This window comes from Lemur catta, unplaced genomic scaffold, assembly GCF_020740605.2.
Source record: "Lemur catta isolate mLemCat1 unplaced genomic scaffold, mLemCat1.pri scaffold_106_ctg1, whole genome shotgun sequence".
Lineage (NCBI taxonomy): Eukaryota > Metazoa > Chordata > Mammalia > Primates > Lemuridae > Lemur > Lemur catta.
Genome location: NW_025423746.1, coordinates 197,733 through 225,174, shown reverse-complemented (window position 1 = coordinate 225,174; position 27,442 = coordinate 197,733). Strand labels below are relative to the sequence as shown.

The following is a 27,442-nucleotide window of genomic DNA, read 5'->3' as shown; positions in this document are numbered from 1 at the left end:
TAATTTTGGATTAGGTTTAATTTGAAAAGTTACTGTACATGAGCCAAATAATAATTAAACTTATTCATATTTTACATACCCATCGATTTGGCTGGCTCATTGCTATGGTAGATTCCTCTTGTGTGAGTAGCAAAATTATTAAGAATCTGTGTTCTTGTATTGCTAGTCTTTCCAGATGAAGAAAAAACAGAACAAAACAAAACAAAAAGAATCTGTGCTTTGATGTGTATCTATAAATGATATTTTTCTATTAATAGACAATAATTTTTACTGTGCCCTAAGATAGATTCTATAGGTCAACTTGGAAGAAAACTCAATGAATAATTTTGAGCTATTAGTTTATGATTAAATGTCATGGTTAACCAGCAGAGCTGTATTTCAGGTACTAGTCAAGGGCAAATTCTGGAAATACACTTTCAATATATGTTTTCCCCAAATATTTGATAGATAGTCATAGCAACACTCATTGTTTTTGCCTCTGTAATAAACAGAAAGAAAAATACAGAAAATTACACAAGGAAAATCTGAAAGTACCTATTATACCAGAAAAAATTTTATACCATGGAATTTAAGGCCCCAAATTACATAGGAGATACTCAGAAACTTAATTATTCCTTCCCTCATTGATGATTACTTATCAATGCAAATAGCAAAGAAAAATTATTTTAATTAATGTGCATATTAAAGTGAGGAAGAAACTATGCCTTTATGACTGATGTTCTCTATAAGAATAATTGCCTCATTAACCTTACAGTATCAACTCTGCCTCATTATGAAGGTCAAATAAATGGATTTATGTATTTGAGTAGGAGAAAATTTTATATAAAGTGTTGAAAGTGCTACTAAATCATTTGTTAGACACACAATTTTAAAAGACAGTCCTAAAAGTTAAATGAAATAGGCATAGAGACATAAACCATAACATGTGCAATTACTATCTTTTACATTATTTTTTCAAAGAAAGAACGATGACTCAGGATGGCATAAACTATATGTATTCTTGGAACAAGACATGATCAAAGTAGGAAGTGTTTCCTCTATATAAGACTTTAAAAATACAATGGCATGATTTCTACAGAGAGAGCTTAAAATATAAAATAAGATATGACAATGTCTCTGATTATACAAAAAATTAGTGTGCTATTTTTAGAACACCACTTCAAGAAGTGTCAAGATTCCTGGCCTATGTTAAATGACCATACCCATATTGTTTCCCCCAAATTTTGAAAGTAATTATCCTTCCTACAGATATTAAATCTCTCTGAAACAAATTGAACATAAACAAGAAATATTTCACTATAAATGGACTCTCACTTTAATAGAAATTGCCAAAAAATAAGGAACCATTGAATTAGTTTTAAAAGGCTGAGATGTTAATTAAACCTCTTGGATTTTCAAAGGTCTGTAAAAATAACCAACTCCAATACTAACATTTTCATAACCTATAATTCTATGACAGCTTTGGTCATTATAGTAAAACATGACAAATGTTCATCTTTGCTTTCATCAAAGTATTCTTGTGTCTAAATGAAAAAGAAACTTTCCATGATTTTTTTCATATCTAACTGAATTTTTAATTTTAGAATTGTTTTCTAAGGAAAAGTTTTGAGGATAGTAGAGGGTTCTCATATGCCCTGTGCTGAGTTTCTCCTATTATGAACATATTAGTAGGGTGCATTTGTCACAACTAATAATCCAATATTGATACATTGTCATTAACTAAAATCTACAATTTATTCAGACTTTAATACTTTCTTTCTCATGATGATTTTCTGTTACAGTATCCCATTTGGGGCAGTGCGTTATATTTAGTTGTCATGTCTCCTCAGTCTTCTTTGGCCTGTGACAGTTTCTCAGACTTTTCTTATTTTTGATGACTTTGACAGTTTTGGTGAATGCTAGTTTCAAAATTTTAGGTAATTTCTAAAATATCCCTCAATCTGTGTTTGTGTGATGTTTTTCCCATGGTAAGAGCAAGGCTATGAGTTTGGGAGGGGATGACCAAACAGATAGAATGCCATTCTTAACATATCATATGCGAGAATACATGCAATCGCTACGACTGATCACTACTGATGTTGACTTTGATTACCTGGCTGTGGTAGTGTTTGTCATCTTTCTCCACTATAAAACTTACAGTTGAATATTCAGTAAATGTTAGTATGTATTGCAAGAGTTATCTTCTTTTCTTAAAAAACAGAACACACACCCAGCTGTCTAGTGAGGATTAGGACTCTTTCTGCCTGGAAAAAAGGAGTTAAGAGAGGCCTCAAATTCTCTTTCAGCTCTACAGTCCCAAACTCCCATTCTCTTCTGCTAACAGAAGCTGAGTAAGTGGAATCTCCATATTATAAAGAAATTGATGGATGATCCTAAACACAACTGTGAAGGCCAAGAACTAATTGGAACCCCACACTGTGAATGTTTGGACCAGCCTGAATTATCGTTACTTTTAAACTTGATTTTAGGAATAATTTCTGGATTTCTACAGCATTTTTAGGTTGAAAGGCTTAGGACACAGATGGAGCATCTAACTTAAAATAATAGATGCCCATAAACCCCAACCACATCAATAAGAGAAAATAAAGTGGTGGACAAGGAGGAAATTTACAGGACAGAACTGTGGCAGAATTGGGAGTGGGGAGATCATGTATGGGGGAGAAAGAGTTGTCAGAAATTTATTTGAACTAAATTCAAAGTCATAGTCCCACAAACATTAAAGTTCCCTAGACTTTAGCAAGTGAATTATATATAAGATTGCATTTAACTTGTATTATTGCACTAGTTTAAAAGCCCCTTGTCTTCAGAGGCTTAGAGTCTAATGAGAGAGACAAGGAAAGACTAAATAAATGTAATGATCATGGAAAGAGCTACTACACTCATCTAATAAGAGAAAAAAGGTCCCCACACAGATGCACACACACAGACACATTCATATACATTTATAATCTGTATTCTTTATTAATATACCCCACTGTGGTTTGTTGGTAGGGATTGCGTATTAATATACCCCACTGTGGTTTGTTGGTAGGGAGTGCGCGTGCGTGCATGTGTATGTGTGTGGTGCATGGGTACTTCATTTGGAAAACACGTGCCAGCATGTTAGCAGTAATTGAGGGCTAATGAAACAGATACACGTGGGAAAGAACATCCTGGTTTTTCCAACAGTGCAAAGCTAAAGTGAGTCAGAGGTAACCTTAACTGAGATGACCTTGTAGCCGTCTGCCATTTCCCAGGCACATCAATAGGACATGAGATAACAGGATACAAAAATATAAAAACTCTGTCTCCCTGGCCAGTTACTGGTGTGGCAGCGTAATTAGGAAAAAAAACAGAGAAGGCAAATAAAAGCTAGAATGAAAACCAGCAGGTCATGTGGTAGCACATGATGGTCAGTATAAATTAGAGGTTAAGATCATGAACTCCAAAAACAGAGTTTTGGAGCTCAGATTCCAGCTCTGCCACGTACCAAGTATATGACCTATCTGTACCTCCATTGTATAATCTGTAAAATTAGTATAATAATAGAAACTATATCATATTATAAGATAGTTTTAAGGATTAAATGAGTTAATATCTGTGATGTTAAGATTAACTCTTATGTGTAGCAACCATGTAAGTGTTAATTGTTATTACTTCTTATAGCAACTAAGGGTAGTTTCTCACAGCTGCTCTATGTAAGCAGTTTGGAATCCAATAAACATGTTTTAGCTCTTACCGAGTATGTACAACCCTGGGTAAGTCATTTATCTTCTCTGAGTTTGTTTTCTCAACTTTAAAATGGGTCTTTTGAGGAATAAATAAAACTATGCATATAAAACCCATAAGACAGCAGCTTACGCATAATAAAGAATGAGTAACAATGTTTATCACAATTATTAACATGTCAATAGAACTGGCCGAATAAAAAGTAGAAGTTAACCAAGTGAAGAGAGGTCTCTTAATGAAAAGTGCTAGATCCTAGCACTGCTATCAATGAACTTGTAGGGTCCCAAACACTTATAAGGAGGGGGCAGTATGCTGCTACTTTCAAGGCCACAGAAAATGTTGTCTAATGTTGTTACCAAAATATATTCTATGATTTGATTTTTGACTGAGAGAGCAGCATTATATTGTCCAGCAGGTTGTGTTTCCTATATTTGGTGGGTGTGACTTGCATGCAAAAGAAATATAAACCAGGAAGGCACTGTGGCTCACACCTGTAATCCTAGCACTCTGGGAGGCTGGGGTGTGAAGATCGCTTGAAGTCAGGAGTTTAAGACCAGCCTGAGCAAGAGCAAGACCCCATCTCTACTAACAGAAAAAAATTAGCCAAGCATAGTGGTGCATGCCTGTAATCCCAGATACTTGGGAGGCTGAGGAAAGAGAATTGCTTGAACTCAGGAGTTTGAGGTCACTGTGAGCTAGGATGACACCACAGCACACTTACCTGGTGACAGAGCGAGACTCTGTCTCAAAAAAAAAAAAAGAAAGAAAGAAAGGAAGAAAGAAAAAGAAAGAAAGAAAGAAAGAAAGAAAGAAAGAAAGAAAGAAAGAAAGAAAGAAAGAAAGAAAGAAAGAAAGAAAGAAAAACCTACACAAAATTATTTGTACACTTCATGATCTAGACATATTTTTGTGAAATAGTTATAATCACTAGATTTTTCTTAATGCCAAGGTTGCCCGCTTTTGTCCTTCCACCTTCTGGATGGGATAATGTGGCCTGAAAGCCCTCAGCAGATGCTAGCACCATGATCTTGGACATTCCAGCCTCTAGAACTGTGAGCCAAATGTGCTTCTCTTTTCTGAAAACAAATGGAAATGGAAAGCGTAACATACCAAAACTTATGGAACACAGCAAAACAAAAGTAAGAGGAAAGTTTATAGTAATAAACACCTACATCAAAAAGTAGAAATATTTCAAAGAGAAAAAAAGGTAATAACACATCTCAAGGAGCTAGAAAAGCAAGAACAAAACAATCCAAATTAGTAGAAGAAAAAAATACTAAAGATCAGAGCAGAACTAAACGAAATAGAGATTTAAAAAGCAAAGCAAAAGATCAAGAGAACAGAAAGTTGGTTATTTTAAAGATAAACAAAATTAACAAATCAGTAGGTAGACTAGTAAAAAAGAGAGAATCATACATGAAAAAGGAACCAATACAACTGAGATCACAGCAATACAAAGGATCATTAGAGACTATTATGAACAACTATATTCCAAAACATTGGGAAACTTAGAGAAAGTGTATAAATTCCTGGACATATATAACATACCAAGATTGAACCAGGAAAAATAGAAAATCTGAACAGACCAAAAATAAGTAGCAAGATTGAATCAGTAATAAAAATTCTCCCAACAGAGAAAAGCCCAGGACTTAATAGCTTTACTGCTGAATTCTATAAAACTTTTAAACAAAAACTAATACCAATTCTTCTCAAACTATTCTTAAAAATTGAAGAGAAGGGAATTCTGCTTGACACATTCTATGAAGCCAGCTTTACCTTGATACCAAAATCAGGGGAAAAAACACACACACACAACAGAAAAGAAACCTACAGGCAATATCCCTGATGAGCAGATGAAAAAAATCCTCATCAAAATACTAGCAAATTGAATCCAACAGCACATAAAAAACAAACAATACACCAAGATGAAGTAGTATTTATCCCAGGAATGCGAGGATTCAAATTAATAAATGATACATCATATTAACAGAATCAAGGACAAAATACATATGGTCATATCAATAGATGCAGAAAAAGCATGTGATAAAATTCAACATCTCTTCATGATTAAAACTCTCAACAAATTAGGTATAGAAAGAACATATCTAAACACAGTAAAGGTCATATATGGCAAACCCACAGCCAGCATCATACTAAATGGGGAAAAGCTGAAAGCCTTTCCTTTCACAACTAGAGCAAAACAAGGTAGCCCACTTTTATCACTCCTATTCAAGGTAGAACTCAGTGTCTCAGCCAGGGCAATTAGGCAAGAGATAGAAAATAAAGGGCACCCAAATTGAAAAAGAGGAAGTCAAATTGTCCCTCTTTGTAGAAGACATAATTTTACATATAAAATCCTAAAAATGGCTGGGTATGGTGGCTCATGCCTGTAATCCTAGCACTTTAGGAGGCCGAGGCAGGAGGATCGCTCGAGGTCAGGAGCTTGAGACCAGCCTGAGCAAGAGCGAGATCCCTTCTCTACTAAAAATAGAAAGAAATGATCTGGACAGCTAAAAATATATATAGAAAAAAATTAGCCGGGCATGGTGGCACATGCCTATAGTCCCAGCTACTCGGGAGACTGAGGCAGAAGAAGGATTGCTTGAACCCAGGAGTTTGAGGTTGCTGTGAACTAGGCTGATGCCACAGCACTCTAGCCCAGGCAACAGAGCAATACTCTGTCTCAAAAAAATAAAAAATAAAATGAAATGAAAATAAACCTAAAAACTCCATGAAAAAACTTAGAACTAATAAAAAATTCAGTAAAGTCACATAATACAAAATCAACAACAAAAATCAATGCTAATAGTGAACTAGCTGAAAAAGAAATCAAGAAATCAATTTCATTTACAAAAAAAAAAATCCAGAAATAAATTTAACCAAAGGGATGAAGTATCTCTAGAATAAAAACTAAAAAATTCTGTGAAAGAAATTGATGTGGTCACAAAAAAAAAAATATGGAAATGTATCCCATGCTAATGAGATTAGAGGATTTAATATTGGTAAAATGACCATATCACCCAAGCAATCAATAGATTAAATGCCATCTCTATCAAAATACCAATGACACGCTTCACAGAAATAGAAAAAACAATCCTAAAATTTGTATGAAACCATAAAAGACCCCAAATAGCCAAAGCAATATTGAGCAAAAAGAGCAAAGCTGGAGGCATCACACTAGATGACTTCAAAGTATACTAAAAATCTATAGTAAACAAAATAGCATGTTATTGGTATAAAAACAGACACATAGACCAATGGAACATCACAGAGAACTCAGAAATAAACCCACATATTTACAGCCAACTGATTTTCAACAAAGTTGCCATGAATGCACATTAGAGAAAGAATATGCTCTTTAATAAATGATGCCAAGAAAACTGTATATTCATATGCAGAAGAATGAAACTTGACCCCTGTACTCCACCATATATAAAAATAAAATCAAAATAGATTAAAGACTTACACATAAGATCTGAAACAAAACCTGATTTTAAAATGGGCAAAGGATCTGAATAGACAGTTGTCAAAAGAAGACATACAAATGTCCAGCAAGTATTTAATAAAATTCTCAATATCACTAATCATTAGGTCAATGTCACTAATCATCAGAGTGATGCAAATCAAAACCACAATGAGCTACGATCTCACCCCATAGAATGAGTTTTATCAAAAGGACAATAAGTAACAGTTCTGGCAAGGATGTTTGGGAACTCTTACACACAGTTGGTGTTAATATAAATTAGTACACGTGTTATGGAAAACAGTGTGGTGGTTCTCCACAAAACTAAAATAGAACTACCATATGATCCAGCAATCCTTTTTAGACTTTTCAAAAACTTGAAGAGAAAGGAACAGCATTACACCTCATAGAGAAAGACACTACAAGAAAACTACAAACTAATATCCCTTATGAACATTAATGCAAAAATCCTCAAGAAAATACTAGCAATTAATTTCAGCAGCAAGTAAAAAAATTATATGGCATGACCAAGTAATATAACTATCCTGAGTACAAGAAAAAATGCACCAGTCCCTTCCTCAGAAGAGAAGGTGAAGTCCTTGAGTGATTTTTCACTCTTCTTTTGATATACTATATCTTAACTACTAAGATGTAAAATAACAATACTGAAATACTGACATAAACTCTATATACCTTAAGTTACATAATAAAAGAATAAAAGAAGGAAAGAAAAAGATATTTGCATAACATATGTATATGTGCACACAAACTCATTCTTAGCAAAATAGAAATATTCATGACAATTGGAATCCTCATTTCTGTAACTGGTCATGTGGTCCTCACTGCTATTTATAACTACCTTCTTCTGTTACTTACTTTGTATTCTCTTTGCCTTCAACAAGTACCTCAGCTGGTTGTGGTTCATTACTTGGTAGAGTGACCCAAACCTTCATTCCCGAAAGGTATGGGCAACTGGTAGTCCCGCCTGGATTGGACTGTAGTAGTTTCCCATTGATCTTAGTCATAGGGCACGGTAATACTGATAGGCCCTATAAAGACCTCCTGTATTTCCATTATGGAGTAGTAGTCCAATTTCCAATTTCCTTTTGGTAGTTGGATCAATCACCCCAGCTAGCATCATAACTCCCTTTTTAGCTCATTGGCTTAGACACATGAGGAATTTTAACTTTCAGTTCAGTGGAATCATTGTGTCACCTGGTAGAAGCATTGTTCCTTCTGGAATGTATGCCTCTAGGCCAGCAGAGCATAAAGTCATGGGAACAGTAAACAAAATTTCTTTTAGTGAGTCACTAGAGGTAATGGTGACTGCCACTCTTATTTCTACCCTTTGGTTCCAAGCCCCATGAATCCTGAGTATGGAAGAAATGGTAATATATATTGTATGTTGATTCAGACTATATACAGCCTCTGGAGAAACTTGCCCCAGCCCTGCAAAGTATTGTCATCTAGCTGATGTGACTGTGTCTTCAAAGGGCCATTACAATGTTCTATCAAACCAACTGCTTCAAGATGATGAGGAACGTGGCAGAATATTCCATGAAGATGAGCCCCTTGCCATACTTCTTTGGCTGTGAAATGAGTTCCTTATTCAGAAGCAGTGCTGTGCGGAATATCATGACGTTAAATAAGGCCTTGTGTAAACCCATAGATGGTATGGAAGTTTTGGCAGAAGCTCACTGTGTAGAGAAGCCAAATCCATATCCAGAGTGTCTATCCCAGCAAGGATAAAACACTGCCCCTTTCATGATGGGAGAGGTCCAATGTAATCAACCTCTCACCAAGTCGCTGACAGATCACCCTAGGGGATGGTGCCACATCAGGGGCTCATTGTTGGCCTCTGCTGCTGGCACATTGAGCACTCAGCAGTGGCTATCCCAGTTCAGCCTTGGTCAGTGGAAGTCTGTGTTGCTGAGCCCGTGCATAAACTCCATCCCTTTTCCCATGGCCACTTTGTTCATGAGCTGATTGGGTGATGACAGGAGTGCCTGGGGAGAGAGGCTGACTGGTATCCACAAAACGGGTCATCCTAGCCACTTGAATATTAAAGTCCTCCTCTGCTGAAGCCATCCTTCAGTGGACATTCATATGGGACAGAAATATCTTCACGTCCTTTGACCATTCCGAGATGTCTATCCACATATCTCCTTACCAAATTTCTTTGCCATTAATTTTCCAATCACGTTCCAAGTCCTTGATCATCCAAACCATTGACTACAGCCCATGAGTCAGTATATAATTGCACATCTGATCATTTCTCCTTCCAAGCAAAGTGCACAGCCAAGTACGCTGCCCAAAGTTCTGCCCACTGAGAAGATTTCTCTTCCTCACTGTCCTTCAGGAATGTTCCATAAAGGTGCTATAGTTTTTAGGTGGTGTCTATATATCATGCAGAACCATCTGTAAATCAGGCCCTATGCTTTCCTCTCTGTCAACTGATCATAGGGTGTCTTTGGGGGTGAAGTTCTGAAATATGCCTTTGATTAAGCGTATCAGATGATTTTAATATGCCCTAAATTTTTATCTATAGATATAGGTAGACAGATAGCTATCCTTGGAGGAATATGGCTTGACCCATAGTATAACTGATTATACTAAGATGCCTTATCAGTGAGTTTTATCATTTTATCAGGCAGACCTCTAGATTTGACTGAACATTTTCAAAAAAATAGTGAAATGTATATATAGAGAAGAGCACTATAAAGATCACAATAATGACATTCATGCTCAAAGTACAGAAATGATTGTCACAAGTACCTGAATTATATTCCAATTTCATTTTGTGGCTTCAGGCAATCAAGATGTCCTCTTTGTTTCTGCTTTCTCAAGTACTAGAATGGAGGAAAATGTTATAAATGGCATTAAATAAAATATTGATGACTGGCCATCTATAACTTAAGTAATTAAGTTCTCAATAAATCCTGCCAATTCTCAAGTTTTTAGGAGCTGATGACTGAGCTTGCATTTCTGGTCTCCTTCTTACTGCCTGCCCCCCCTGCAACCCAGTGCTCATTAGCACTCACTCCCAAGAGTGGGCAGCAAATGGAGGAGAAGGTGGAATTCATGTCAATCAATCATGAATCACTTCTTAATAGCTCTGCTCATTTCTTGCAGTGAGAGAAACAGTACAAAGGATGGGGACAGAACATCATTGTGATTATACAGAAATAGAAACATAGTTTGCCAGTATGTACAGAGTGAATATGGCTACTCCACACATGCTTGATGACTAGATGACTTTGACACATGCCAATAAAGTAAGTGAGTAGTCCTGGAAAGCAGTGGAATTTCATTTGCTTGCATTTGTTCGTTTTTCTCCTAAAAATATAGTTTAAATGATGATTCTGCTTCAAGAGGAGATGGAGTATCACAATGTGGTTTCTAAAGTGATGTACAGGGTTTTAAACACATCATTCCACTATCACATTCCCATGTCCTAAGAATAGGTTGATACACTATATTATATTTATATAGTTAAAAGTACAGGTTTGGGCTCCAGAATGCCTGGGTTCCAAATTCTAACTGTGCCTTTAGCCAGTTAAATTTGAACAATGAGCTTTACTTCTCTGTAGCTCAGTTTTCACATCTATCATTCCAAAAAAACTCTGTGGTTTTTGAGATTAAATGAGGTAATACATGAAAAGCACTTGGACATAATTATTATTAAACACACATTAGCCATTATTGTCTTATGGTATATTTTAAAAGAATTTTTCCATATTATTTTGTATGATGATTTCAAATTTAAAGAAGCATGATCTTTTTCACTAAAGTTCTCCTCTAATTAACAAAATATTTAATATTCATTCTGTCTACCTAGAAAATATAATAAAGAATAACATATAAAGAAATAAATATAAAGGAATACAATATGAAGAAAATAAAACCACCCAAAACCATTAGCCACTCTTAATGGTTTTGTGTATTTTTTTTAACTTTCTGTGTATATTTTTACCTCATTGAGATGAGATGGCAATACTCAAATTTTAGACCTACAAAAATGGCAATTTCATCTCATATATAATGTTGTGCATTGAATTTCTGTTTATTTTATATTTTATGTCTATATATAAATGTTAATAATAAACTAGACAATGGAGATTATTATTCCCATTTTATATTTTTAGAAACTAAAGCTCAGTATAGTTAAGTAATTTATCCTGAGACATGATTTGCAAGTGTTGGAGGTAATAATAAGGTCTAGGTCATTGATTTAGAGGAAAATGTGCTTTCTCTTAAAGCAAATCATCTTTTAAAATTATTAGTTGAAAATATAGATCATAAAATGGAATGTGATGAATAAGAATACCATTCTTATTTCCAAAAAGCATCATATCTGGTCTTCTATCTCATCTTCAAATACTCATCTTCTATTTCATTTTTCCATTTCATGCACTCTCCAAAAAATGCTTGAAGCCTCCTCATTGTCAATTCACCAAAGGTCACATGTTAAATGCCTAAAAATGGGTGCTTAGCATTTCATAATCACCATAGTACAAACACTATAATGCTCTCCTCACCAAAACTATCAAGATTATTGCTCTGTTTCATCTATCCTTTTTTCTTAGCTGAAGCATTTTAAAGCAAATTCCAGATGTCATGTTATTTTACCATTTATTTTAGTAAACATGTCCAAACAATAGAAACATTTTCTCCTACAATGCTAAGGCCATTGTCACACACAATAAAATTAACAAAATACCTAAGTAAAAGTTAATACTCGTTATACTCAAATATTTTTGACTGACTAAAAAGGTATGTTTCATGAGGAGGCTGAGGTAGGAAGACTGCTTGAGCCCAGGGGTTGGAGGCTGCAGTGAACTGATTGAGCCACTGCACTCCAGCCTGGGTGCCACGATACCCCATTTCAAAAAAAAAAAAAAAAAAAAGTTTTTCAGTTGGTTTTGTGACTCACAGTTCATAGCAGTTCTCCCTTACATTGCAATTTGGATGAGTCTTCCAGGAAGCATTAAGACGGCATTAAGAGTGTAAAAGATTTATTGGGAGTTAAAAAAAAGAAAAAAAGAAAAGAAAACAAGATTGGGTAGGAGGACCGACAGCCCTATGGTGTAGTTGTAGCAAAATTTGTGGCAGAACAACGGAAAACTCTGGAGCCCATTACAGATGTCCCATCTTGGAAAGAAATGGTGTACACATGTACCACACTGTTGCTCACTCATTAGCTAGAGCGGAGAAAAAAGGCTGAGAAGAACCTAAAGGAACTCACATCTGGAGCCTGTCAGAGGGGTGGGGAGCCTGCAGACCCAAGGCCACATGCGGCCCTACAGCAGCGCACCAGCATGCCTGGCTAGTTTTTTAATGTTTTGTAGAGATAAGGTCTCACTATGTTGCTCAGGCTGGTCTCGAACCCCTGGCCTCAAGTGACACTCCCACCTTAGCCTCTCAAAGAGCTAGGATTATAGGCATGAACCACCGCACCCAGCTTCCACTAAAATTTTGATGAAAATAATGAAGACTTCTGCTCCCCAAAACTACTAAATGCACAAATAAATAGAATTATATATTTACTCATGGACCTCCCCCACACATTGAAATTAAGAACTACTCCTCTAAATAATGCTTATTACTTTGTAAATTGAGTACATTCTCTTGTCCATTTTAATAATATAGGTCAAACTATAACAGTACCCATTCTTCCAGGTAAGAACCCCTCCTGTGCTTTGTGTTTTTAGTTTGTGACTTTTCATTTTGAAATTAATTCCAGTTTATAAAATATTGCAAAATATAGTACAAAGGATTTCTCAATACCCTTCACCCAGCTTCCCTGGAACAAAGACTTGGTGACTATTTTGGACCATGTAGCAACCTTGAGAAGTGATGTCACTAAGGATAGTGGAGTAAAGGATCAAAGGAATGTGGGTTCTGAATAATTATGGAGCTGCAACACCAGCTGAGGACTGCCTGCTCTGGACCTCTTATTGGTGGGAGAGAAATAAACCTCTTTTTGTGTAGCCACTATTGTGGGCTTTCCATTATATGCAGCTTAATTTCTTCTTAACTGATATCTAAAGGCTTCTCACACCCCATCCCCATTACTATCATTCTAAGAATGTCCTGTAATGTTATATATTATTTTACTGCATATTGATCCTTTCCATGTTGTATTACTCCATAATACTGTTGGGAAGGAATTATATTCTGAAATACGGCTTCTGGATATTCATAATAAGCAGACATTATAACTTTTACACACAGTTATACAGGTTTATATACTTTCTAAACCCAATAGATCAGTAATGATAAGTATACCTTTATTATATGTAATCCCTATCCCAAATCATCTTTGAACTAGAAAACCTATCTTATGCTTTGAAATCAGATGTGCTTGGACTATTCAGCAGCTGTCTATGTAGTCAAAATGTGTCACAAATTCCCTATTCTAATAGTATCATTTGATTATTACCACATGGCTATAAGGTAGACAGGATGGAAATTATTGCTATTTAATGACTAAACTGTGATAAGATATAGCAAAATAACTTTCTCATGGTCTCATGCTGTTGAGTTATAGAATCAGGGATAGAAAATACTGTTTCTGTCCCTTGCTCTATGTCTACTCTTTAATACATAGCAGAAAAAGCATCTATGTATAATAAAAACCCATGTGGAATATTTTTTAAAATATTGAATTTTAAAACATGATAATTTCCAAATCCTTTAAATTGTATTATTTTTAGTGCCTCATATATTATTTTTTTACTTTCAAAAGAAGTCATTTCAAAATAAGTAGTAAGGGCTTAAATATATATTATCAGGTATCATCTCTGTAACAGCAAACAAATCACATACTTCAATTTAATCTATATCCTGAATGGTTAGTAAAAATGAAGCTGTATTATTTTTTATGTTTGTAGCCAAGTCGATTGTGATTTCCCCATTGCTGTAAGTTAATTGAAACCGATATTATAATATTACTTATTCCATAGTATATTTTTTGCACCATGAATACAATGTAATTTTAACAACAAGAATTACTGTGGCTAATGTTTACTTTTTGCTTCTTATTACAATTCATAAGTCATATACATATTTTAAATAAATTTTACTTGGTTAATTTCCAAAAGCTGTTTAGCTAAGTGTCCAAGGTAAACTGTAATAATTACATGAGTGTTTTCACTAACAAAAAGATACGTAGGTTGTTTTTATTATAACAAGACACACACACATGTAATCAGAATATTCTGTAACTAAAGCAGAATTTATATGTTTACTGGGAGATGAGATAATTATTCTAGAATTGCCATGGAAACAAGGACATTTTAAGGCAGTCATCATTGAATCTTTATGACAGTTTATACTACTATCTCCCTATGTTTCAAATTTGCTTATACGGAAGTGTTGCTAGACTGATAAAATAATTCACAAATTATTACATAGTTATTACCTTGCATTTGGTTCCCAGAAATGGAAAATTCATGCCTGCAAAGAATATGTCTGAGCATTCTTTTCTCATTTACCACGTGGTTGGTAATGTAGTAAAAACATTGCTAGCATATATAATAGTACCTAATGTAGAATACACATGATTTTCCTCATTTGTTGGTTTTTTCTTTTTTTTTTTTTGTCACATTGAGCTACACGTACCAAGATGGCTTGACTGAGAAATTACCTTTGCTTTTTTTCTCCCACTATTGTGAACTCAGCATTAAAAATTTTATAAAAAGAGAGATTTTCCCATCCTCATTCCCTCAAAATGAGGGAGCAGCGCTTTGGGTCTTAGAAATCTGGGTTTCCCTGGCTCCACAATAGAGGACTTTGATGTTAAAATATAGGATTCAGAAAATACTGTTTTTGAATTAGAGGAGAGTAAGAATATTTAGTGTCAAATGAGTAGAAATAAATTGTCCTAGAAAGAGTTGGGGTTCTTGAGACCATTAGCATTTTACTCTTCACGCAGCACTCCAGAAGTAGCAGAGCCTCTGAACAGTATGACTGTGTGTATGTGTGGCATAAAGCATGATGTTCTGGGACCAAGGAGAAAGCCCTGCAACAAAATTAGACAAGGAGAGTGTGGATGTTGTCACCAGAGAAACTTACTCTCAAATGGATCATGCAAACTGAGCAAGGAGAAAAAGCAGACTGAGTCCACTTAGAGCTGTGCTGTCTAACATGGTAGCCATACCCACACACGGATATTTAAATTTGAATTTAAATGGGTTATAATGAGATAAAATTAAAAATCTAATTCCTAATTCACATTAGCCACATTTCAAATTCTCAATGGCCACCTGTGGCTAATGGCTACTATATTAAACCTCACAGATAGATCATTTCCATCATCACAGAAAGTTCTATTGGACATATTTTCCCTAGACCCTATGCCATACTAAGGAGGACAAAAATTAAAATGACTGAAATTTCATTTCACATTAATATATGATTTAGAAAATTAAGAAACATGGCATTTCTTGGATGCCCAGTTTTGAGGAAAAAATTTTTATTATCCCCATTAGATATTCTTTCTCTCTTTCTTTTCTTTTCTTTTCTTTTCTTTTCTTTCTTTCTTTCTTTTTCTCTTTCTTTTCTTGTTTCTTTCTCTCTTTCTTTTCTTCTCTCTTTCTCTCCTTCTTCTTTTTTCCCTCAAAATGCATTCCTATAATTCTCAAAATGTTATGTGAAAAGTGCCCACAACAAAAAAGAAAAGTAAAAAAGTTCATGTGGCATCTGATATTGTAATGAACTACAACTGAAAGCAGATATTTCCTTAAAAGTTAGTATTTTCTCTTAAATTTGATATGAACATTTCTTTTCTAGTACCTGCAGATTCAAAGAAGAGGGGGAAAAATCACTCCCTCTGAAAACAACTAGAAAAACCACAAAAAAAAAAGTATAAAAGAAACATTTATTTGAAGGATTTGGACATCTTTGTAGGCAGTAAGAAAAGGAGATTTGACCACAGAAGTGAGTCAAGCATTCAGGCCCTCTTTACCCTAGAAATCTTTACTAATGCTGACAGTAGGTGTTTACTAATGCTGATAGTATTACTAATGTATGAGAAGCTGAACTGAGCTTCGATCAGAGTCATAGGTATGGAAGAAGTAGAATTGGAATTTACAGAACACCAAAGAGGAGTTTCCCTGGCAAACACCACAAAGCTCCAATGGGAACTTCCATAAAGGGCTACACACTATGAATAAGGGTAAACCAGAAATGGATCAGCCCTCACAGGGATGAATGAAAGCTCAGCTTTAAATTCTATCAATACTTCAGTGAATTGAAGCAATCTGGAATTATTAATACACCTAACCTAGTAGTCTGCCAAAAACAAACTAAATTTACTCTGGAAGAATATATAATAATATTTTTCAGGGCTTCAAATTATCTCTATAATGTCTCACATATAAAAACTAGAACTTACTGAAAATAAGTGAGATTATAAGGATATAAGTTTATATGACCCAAACTCTACAGATATAATAGATTATTTCTCACAAGAAATTCAAATAATGAAGATACCAAAAACAAATTTTACAACAATTATTACTCTGTTCAAGTAATTAAATTGAGAATTTTGAAGGAAAACTGAAATTTTTTTAAAAACTGAAAATTCTATAACTGAAAAATACAACAGAAAAAATTAAGAATTCAACGAATGAGTTACAGTTGAAGAGAGACTAGTAAACTGGAAGACAAATTAGAAAAAATATTCTAACTAAAGCACAGATATTGTAAAGAATGAGAAATGTATAAAAAGGTATATGGAAAATATAAGCCATGATACATAGGCATAATATATATTTATTTGAAGCCATGTACAGAGGGAAAATAAAGGAAATGATGCAGAAACAATATTTAAACAGAAAATGGCTGAGAACACTCTAAAATTGGCAAATGACATTAAGCAATAGATTCAATAAGCTCTGTGAAATCTAATCAGGATAAACAAAAACAATAACAGCAATAATAACATCAAAAAATTACGTAGAAACATCATAGTAAAACTTATGAAAACCAAAATAAAGGCAAAGAGCTAATATCATTCCACTCTCCCTAGCTGTGTGGTAGCCTTGGAGATCATAAGCTTTGCAACTAGAGTATCTTAAAAAGCAGTAGCCTTGGTGCCACTGAAAGAGAAAAACTTCATTTGGAGCTCCTGAAAAGACCCATCCCAGACAACTGTCACCATTTAACCCTTTTGGCAGTTCATAGAAAAGCTCTCTTCTCAGAGCTTGTATTTTTGTGACCTGACTCAGAGCTGTGAGATCAATGTTATTTCCAGTGCATTTGTAAAAAAATAATAATAATAATAATAAAATCAACAATGGTTTAATAACATAGCTGCTTGAGTCAGCATTATGAGTTGGGGCTAACAAGTGGCTGGTTGAAAATATAAAGAAATACTTGAAAATGACATGTCCATATGGGACTTTGATAAACCCCAACGTATACCTGGGAATCTAGAAGGTCGTGCACATACACAGAGCTGTATATGTCCAGGGTTAGGGGCTGGCCCAGGAAATATCTAAAAAAAAGCCCTAACCTAATACTTGTGATTTACCTTTAAGTTCTGTGTGAGCAGGAACTAAAGGTTAAAGAAAAGTCTTAAACTGCCTGTTGGAGCGTGGAAAGCATACCCCAACGCACACACAGACACACACACCTTCAGCAGAGGCTGGGAGATATACACATTCATGACACTTTAGAAAATCTCTGTCTAATCGTTAGAGTAGCACTTAGCTAACTGAGCAGAGACTCCAGTGGCCACGCTCAACAAAGATTACAGGCTTTAGAGAATTAGTTCAGGAAAGCCACTAAACAAACAAACAGCAACAACAACAGCAAAGAACAAGAACAAATGTTGCGGACTGGATTTCCAGAGTTGACACATTGTATTATTTAAGAAGTCCAGTTTTTACACACAAAGCAGCAGAAAAGTATGGCCTATTCACAAGAAAAATAAATGAAAACAATAGAAATTGTCCCTGAGGAAGTCCAAATGTTTGTATTACTAGACAACTAGCACAGCTTAGCACAGTTAGACAACTCAGAGGGGCATAACTTAGTTGTTATAAATATCTTCAAAAAACTAAAAGAAACTATATATAAAAAATTAAAAGACAGTATGAGAACAATGCCTCACCAAATAATATGAATAGAGACATAAAAATTATTTTAATGAAGAACAAATTGAATTTTTAGAGTGGAAAGATACAATAACAGAAATTAAAAATTCACTAAAGAGTCTCAACAGTAGCTTTGAGTAGGCAGAACAAACCAGCAAATCTAAAAACAGATCAAATTAAATTATCCCATCAGAGGAATGGAAAAAAAAGAAGAAAAATAAACATAGGCTCAGAAACCAGTGAGACACCATCAAGTGTACCAACATACGCATAATGTAAGGTTCAGAAGGAAAGGAGAGAGAATGAAAGGGGGAGAAAGAATAATTGAAGAAATTATGGGCAAAAATTTCCCAAATTTTGTGAAAAGAATTTATCTGCACATCCAAGAAGCTCAACAAATTACAAGCAGCATAAACTAAAAGAGATTCACACATTGATTATCTCATATTCAAGCTGTCAAGGGCCAAAGACAGAGAGAAACTTAAAATCAGCAAGAAAAATGTAGCTCATCATTACCAGGGATCCTTGAAAAAGACAATGTTGACTTCTCATGGGAATCAATGGAGTTGAGAAGGCAATGGGATAACATATTCAAAGTGCTTGAAATAATAGCCAAGAATTTTATATCCAGCAAAAATAACCTTCAAAAATTAAGGAGAAAGGTGGTTCCACACACAAACATGGGTCATATTATCACAGAAGTGGATAGCTGGGCAGTAGTAGTGTTTTTTCTTTGGCAGAGTAAAGTACTCTGTGTAGATCTTGACTCTTCAGTGTCTTCCCTCTGGAATTATACAAAGTTCAAAAAAGATGTCCTTCATCCTTTGAAAAGAGCTTATTGTAAAAACAAAAAAAATAGATGTCTTAAGGATATGACTCCAAGACCACTGTATTTTCTCCAGAAGGTCACTTGCACCAATTTGAATGTACCATGGAAGCATCAAACATGCAGGCACCTGTTCAGGAATTTTCTCAAGCAATGATGTTTTGCTTGCAGCAGAAAGACACAACATCCACAAGCCTCTTGATGAAATCATTTTCTCCAAAAATATTTATGGACTCAGTGAGGACATGGCTTGCAGTGTGGCAGGAAATGCTAATGTTCTGACTAATAAACCAAGGCTCATTGCTCAAAAAAGTATTTATAATGGTTTCAGAAGCCAATTCCTATGAGCAGTTGGTTACAGCACTGTGTAATATCAAACAAGCTTATACACAGTCCGGAGGAAAACGTCCCTTTGGTATTGCATTACTGTACATTGGCTAGAATAAGGACCATGGCTTTCATCTGTATCAGAGCGGCTCTAATGGAAATTATGGGTAATGGAAAACCTTATGCATTGGAAATAATAGTGCTGCATCTGTGTCAGTGTTAAAACAAGAATGAAAGGAAGAAGAAATGACTTTGAAGTCAGAACTTGGTTTAGCTATCAAAGTGTTAAATAAGGACATGAATGTTAGCAAACTGCTGAAAAAGTGGAAATTGCCATATTAACAAGAAAGAATGAAAAAACATAATCAGAGTTCTCAAAACAAAGTGGAATAGTTGATCAAAAACCATGAGAAATAAGAAACTAAAGCTAAGCATGAGAAGAAAGAAAGAGAACATAAATAAAAAGATAAATAAAAGACAAAATATTGGGATTTTAGAACTCATTCAGGGTGCAATTTCTGTGTAAAAGATTTCCTAATCTTCCAACCTGAGAAAGCTTTGAATTTTTTTTTAACTTGTGCAAAACATCACATTCTGAATTGTATGCTGGTCATTTCTGAATACTTTATTGTAATGATGATTATTTTCATGGACATTTTAATCTTATTTTTGTTGGAATAAAACTTGGAAAGAAGGGTAAATTTTTAAAAATGAAGGTGAAATTGAGACAGTCACAGATAAACAAAAACTGACTTTGTCACTGCTATTGAAATTATATTGGTGTTAATTCAAATCTAGTTGTCTTAAATTATGATGCTAAATGTAATCTGAGAAAAAACACTAAGAAAACATCTCAGGAAATATAGTAAATAAGACAAAAGAATTAAAATGATATAGTAGAAAATGTCTATTTAACACAAAAGAACAGTGACAGAGGTATTAAAGAAACAAATAAGTCATAAGACATACAGAAAACAATGGCAAAAGACAGGTGTAAATTCTTCCATATTAAGTAGTAACTACATCAACTGTAAATGTACAAAAAACCCCAATGAAAAGGCAAAATTTTGTAGAGTAGATTAAAAATAATGAACCAACTACATGCTTTCTATAAAAGACATTGATAGGTTGAAAATACAAGGATGGAAAAAATATATACCATGCAGAAAGTACCCAAAAGAGAGCTAGAGTGGCTATATTAATATCAGACATAATAAACTTTAAGAAAAAATAACTATAGAAAAAAGACATTTTATAGTGATAAAAATAAAAATTTATGAAGACAAATTAACATTTATTAACATACATACCTAACATCTGAACTACAAAATCCATAAATCAAAAATTGACAGACTCAAAAGAAGAAATAGACAATTCAACAATAACAGCTGAATACATCAATATCCACATTCAGTAGTGGCTAGAACAACTATTTAGAAGATAATCAAGGAAATTGAGTTCTTAGACAACACTATAAACCAAGATATAATACACATCTGTAAATCACTGAACCCCAAAACATCAGAATATATATCATATCCAATGTACACAAATCATTTTCTACAATAGATCATATATTAGGCCATAAAAGAAGCCTCAGTAAAATTAAAAGGGATAAAAATATACAAATTGAGTTCTACAACCACATTGGGATGAAATTAGGAGTTGATAACAGAAGGATTTTGTGCAATTCACAAATACATGAAAATTAAAGAATACTCTCCTAATTAATGGGTCAAAGGAAAAATTACAAGGGAAATTATATAATATTTTGAGAAGGATGAAAGTGAGATTACAACATAATACATACATGATGCAGGAAAAGCAATGCTCATAGAGAAGTTTATAGCTGGAAATGCCTATATTAAAAAAGAAGAAAGATCTCTAATCAATGTTATCCTTCCACCTTGTAAACTAGAAAAAAACAGATAAAATAAACCTAAAGGAAGCAGAGGAAAGAAGTAATAGATTAGATCAGAAATTAATGAAATAGATTACAAAAAATCCATAGAGAGAAAAGCTATGAAGCTAAAAGTTGGTTCTTTAAAATGATCCACAAAAGTGACAAGTCTTTACCTATAATGACCAAATGAAAAAAAAAAAGGACTCAAAATACTAAAATCAGGAATGAAAGAGTAGACATTACTACGAATCTTTGTATATGAGAATGCTATGAACTATTCTATGCCAACAAATTAAACTATATAGACAAAATGGAGAGATTCCTAAAAACACAAAAAATGCAAAACCTGACTCAAAAAAAGGAAAAACTCTGAATAGACCTATATAGTGCACAGAGATTGGGTTAGTAATCAAAAACACTTTCCACAAAGAAAATAGTTAACAGGTATATTAAAAATGCTCAACATCACTAATCGTCAAGGAAATGCAAATTAAAATCACAATGAGATATCATCTCACCTCAGTTGGAATACCAATTTTCAAAAAGTCAAAAAATAACAAATGTTGGTGAGGATGTGGAGAAAGGGGAATGTTCATACACTGTTGGTAGGAATGCAAAGTAATATACCCACTATGGAAAACAGTATGGAGGTTCTGCAAACAATTAAAAATAAAACTACCATATGATCCAGCAATCCCACCACTGGGTATATATCTGAAAGAAAGGAAATCAGTATATGGAAAAGACATCTGCCCTCCTGTGTTTATTGCACCGCTATTCACAATAACCGAGACATGGACTCAGCCTAGGTGTCTATCAGTGGATAAATGGCTAAAGAAAATATGGTGTATATATACACAATGGAATATTATTCAGCCACAAAAAAGAACAAAATCCTGTCATTTGCATCAACATGTATGGAACTGGAGATCATTCTGTTAAGTGAACTAAGCCAGGCACAGAAAAATAAATATGCATGTTCTCATTCATATGTAAGTGCTAAAAAAGTAGATCTCACGGAGGTAGAAAGCCGAATGCTGGTTACCAGACTCTTGGAAAAGAAGAGGGGAGGGGAGATATGAAGAGAAATTTGGTTAATAGGTACAAAAATACAGTTAGATAGAAATAATAAGTTCTAGTATTCAACCATGCAGTAGGAAAATTATAGTTAATGATAATATATTGTATGTTTCAAAATAGGTTAAAGAAGAATTATAATGTTTCCAGCACACAAAAAAGACATTTTTGGAGAGATGAATATTCTAATTATCCTGATTTGGTCATTACATATTGTATACATGTATCAAAATATCACATGTATCCCAAAAATATGAAAAACTAAGATAAATACAAAAAAAAGACCATAGATCTAAATGTAAGAGATACTCTTAGAAGACAACATGGGTAAATCTATGTGACCTTGAATTAGGTAATACTTTCTTAAATATGACACCAAAAGTATGAGTGACAAAAGAATAAAATATATTGGATTTTACGGACAATGAAAACTTTTCACTTCAAAGTACACTAACAAGAAAGTGCAAAGACAACCCATTGAATTGGAGGAAATATTTACAAATTATATATCTGATAAAAGACTTCTATCTAGAATATAGAAAGAATTTTCACAACTAAAAAAATAAATAGACAAATAATCTGATATAAAAATGGGCAAAGGATCCAAATAGATATTTCTCCAAAGAAGATATACAAATGGCCAATGAGCACAGAAAAAAAATCTCAATGTCATTTATAATTCAGGAAATGCAAATCAAAACCATAATGAAATCAAAGCCATACCTGTGTTTACTCTTATGACCATGTATCCAAGGTGAAATTCCACTGCAAGTCCAGGTGAGCCTTCAGTGAAGAGAAAGGTGATTACAATGCAAACAAAAGTAGAAATAATTAAGCATTGGAAGAAAGGCCGGAAGCCGTCATTCATTGGGAAAGCATTAGGCTTCAGTCGCTCGACTATCAGAACAATTATAAAGGATAAAATGAGAATAATGGAACATGTGAAAGGCAGTGCTCCAATGAAAGCATCAGTTATAACTAAGCAGCAGAGTGGATTAAGTATTGAAATGGAAATATTATTATTGATTTGGTTAGAAGATCAAAATAAGTGTTAACATTCCTATTAGCCTAAGAATTCAAAGAAAGAACACAATAGTTTCTGTAACTTATTATTACAGTACAGGGGTATTGTTATTATTACTGTATTACACTGTATTACTATTACCACATATAAGCCATTATAGTATTATATCAATTAAGACACTGTGATATTGGCACAAGGTAGACAAATAGGTCTGCCATTGTTGTAAGAGGACCCAGTCAACCACAGAGCCCTGTATTGCTTCCAGAGAATAGCTGGAAACTAACTGGAGGGGACAATTGCAACTAGGGGATGCCAAACCCTGGAAAAGGACCTTGGATTCTGCCACAGGACATTTGACTCCCTACCAGCTAGCTTGCACAGGCTCCCAGAGATTTCATTATCCTCACATGGCACCATATTTTATAATTTTCAAACTTTTGAACTGCACTTGTCCCGTTATGGCAGATTGTTACAGGAATTCCTCAGAGTCACCTAGGAAGGATATAATTTTGGAGAGCTGACTGTTTATCTAGTGGCTGGGAATGCAGCATGTATTAGCATAGTTTCATTTAGTGTAAGCATCTCCCCAAAGGCCTAGCCTTCTAACCTAATTTAATCAGGAATGAGCTGCATCTCTGGGGGATGCATCATTTCCTTCGGCTACACATTCCCACACTGTTGGCCTACCCTTGCTCTTCCAATACACAGAAGAGAATACTATATATTTGGTCCAGGATCAGCCATTATATTTAATGTCTCCTACCTGACTAGATATTTATATATTGTGGACCCCTTTGTCTTATCTTACTGCTTTCATTCAACCAATTGCCTGCCTCAATAGTTGATATTTGTCTAATGTTTTAAGTCCTATAAATCTATCTGGTACTTGACACAAAACCCTCGATAACACTACTTAATTCATTTCCTTTATTTGAAAATAGGTATAAAAATACATCATACTAAATAGTAACAGTCAAGTGAATACATAAATATGTTCTGTGAAATGTTTTCAATTATAAGGTAATATTTCCACATTAGTTAAGGTCGGATAACTGTTATAATAAACTCATAAACTTTAAATCATGTAAATTTATTTCTCATTTATATAACAGATTAGACTGCATTTAGTTAGGAGTGGGGAGGAGAAACTTCTGCTGCTCCCCCCAGTTATTCAATGGCTAAAGTTGCTTCAGTTTCTGCTATCAAAAAGTGGCTTCTTGAGTCTCCTTAGGTATTGGCATTGCACTGACAAATAGGAAATGAACACCGAGGATCATGTGAGAGGTGTTTTGTTTTTTTTTTGAGACAGAGTCTCACTCTGTTGCCCGGGCTAGAGTGAGTGCCGTGGCGTCAGCCTAGCTCACAGCAGCCTCAAACTCCTGGGCTCAAGCGATCCTCCTGCCTCAGCCTCCCGAGTAGCTGGGACTACAGGCAAGCGCCACCATGCCTGGCTAATTTTTTCTATATATATTTTTAGTTGTCCAGCTAATTTCTTTCTATTTTTAGTAAAGATGGGGTCTGGCTCTTGCTCAGGCTGGTCTCGAACTCCTGAGCTCAAACAATCTGGCCGCCTCGGCCTCCCAAGTGCTAGGATTACAGGCGTGAGACACCGCCCCGGCCTGAGAGGTTTTTATAGCCTAGGCGTGAAAGGCCTGACATTGTTTCCACTGATTTCCATTGACTAGTACTCAGTCACATGGCCTTACCTAACTGAAAAAGAAGCTGGGAAATGTAGTTTTCTTTCATGCTCAGGAAAAAGAACTGATTTGATAATGTTAGCATCACAATATTAAAGCTCTCTATTTACCTGATCATTTTGGTTATTCCCTTTTATACAGTATAGTAATGCAATCATTAAATTTACATTCAAGAATGGGACAAAATGAATATGAATAAATTCTTTGGAAATTGAGCAGTTAACTGCCTGACATATAGTTTGGCTCAGAGAGTAAAAACAAAATACTAAGACAAAGATTGGAAAGAGTTATCTGCCCAGTTATGGTAGACAGGTTGGTGGTAGGGTAGGGGGAGAGAAGAAGAGTATATAGCAAACCTGTAGGCCAGTCTGTGGGATAGAAGAGAGCTATTGCAACAAGTTTTTGAAATGTAGACATACAGAAATAGCTTAATGGAAACTGTGAATAAGTGAAGGAAAAAGCAGTGGACTTCAAAACAAACAAAAATCTGAGAATCAGTCAAAGCTATAAGCCACACTAAAAAAATAACAGAAACAAAAACCCAAACAGTGTCTTTCCTTGCCAAGGGTCAATATTTTTCCACCACTCTTGGGGGGGGGAGTGCTACCTTAAGTTCAAAAGATAGTAAAAGTGTTTTCAAAAAATTATCTATTTCCTTCATGATTAAAACCATGTGGTTAGCTAATCACACTTTTACAAGATTAAATTTATGTTAACGGTATCCTCCTTATTGTTCCTTCTTTGGAAGGATGTAGGTAGAAATTTCAGACCATTACAAATAATATGTCAGCATTTATTCTAAGCTTGATTGAAGACAGGGCAATAAGAACACAATTTTATGCCCTAAGGCCAAGTTTATGGTGGTATACCAACAAAAGGAATGAAGTATTTTTGGAGTCAGGTGACATGGGGTCCAGACCCAGTTATGAGGTTAAATAATTTTATGAAATTGAATAATACTTCCCCTAAAGTCTTCTCCCATTTTTAAAATAAAGGAAAAGGAAACATTTTAAGTGCCCACAAAGTATCAAGCACCTTAATTACACACTCACATTAAATATTTCAAATAACTTTATACACTTTTGATGCCACACATCCCTTTGACCTACCTATCTCTGATTTCTGCTGCAGCTCTGGTGGACAGTTTTATGTGCACTAAGTGATTTTCACATATCTCCACTGTTCTGCCTCTACAGCTTCAAGAGCCAGCTGGGATCCTTTGCAAAGGCAACCTGAAATTTTGAAGGAATTAATGACCCTGGGGACAACTCTCAATCAGTAGGGAACAAATGCCCCAGCCTCTTGTCCTTCGGAGCAGCATTTCTAGGAGGCATTCTGAACCACTCTCGGAAGTCCTGGTGGAATTAAGACCTTGTTACTTAAGTAGAAAACTCGATAATGAACCATTATCCTGTTGGCTTTTCCTTTCTCAGTCTCATTTTCCCTGCTTTTCTACTCTTGCATCCTGGGATCGCGTTTCAAATAAGTTACCTGCACCTACCTTCTTTACTCAGACTCTACTTTTGGGGGAGCTCACTGTAAGACACTAGATTTGAAGAATTTCATTTTATAACTAAGGAAACTGAGACACTATCCAAAGTCATGTGGCCAATAAGTGATAGAGCTTTCATTACAAACTTAGCACACCATGATACAAACCCCATGCTTTTATGCATATCACCCACGATGATCGCTTGAGTTTCTTTTCACTTCTAATCATCCTGAAACTATACATCTGCATTATTTTTTCTCCTTTGCATTATGTTTCTAATATCATTCACTGAGTGACTAGTACCATGACAGATAAAAATAGTAAAAAAAAAATTAAAGATACCATTTATATATCATTTACAAGAAAAGACAGAAATACATATTATTATATTTATATACTCAGTAGCAATTTCAATAGCATATTTTAAAAATATTTGTTTCATTATTCTCCTGGGACAGTGCCATCATTCTCAGTGTTCTCAGCATAAACCGAAAACCAAAGGGTAACAGATCCCTGTAGGCTGAAAGTAGATATCTTAACCTTTTCCCCAGAGGTCAATGGCAAAAAAATGACATTAGAGATGAAATACCCTGAGATTTATACCCTGATTTAAACACTGACCTTGCCCCAACTATTACGTGTGCTGTGCTTTTCTATATTTGCTCCATACTGAAAGATGCAAAGACACAAGAGAAGTATCACTGATAGCAATTTATTTCAGAAAATAATGGTATTGGTAAAATATCATTTGAAATACTCAAATCTCAATCAAGTCTAATTAATCACTGACATAATCAGCCTGATGGTGTTGCTGGAAAGCTCA

General features: G+C 34.7%; 1 pseudogene; it reads left to right on the top strand.

Annotated features, from left to right (window-relative positions):
* Nucleotides 1-19,132: 19,132 nt before the first annotated feature.
* On the top strand, nucleotides 19,133-19,900 carry LOC123629261 (annotated as a pseudogene).
* Nucleotides 19,901-27,442: the final 7,542 nt, after the last annotated feature.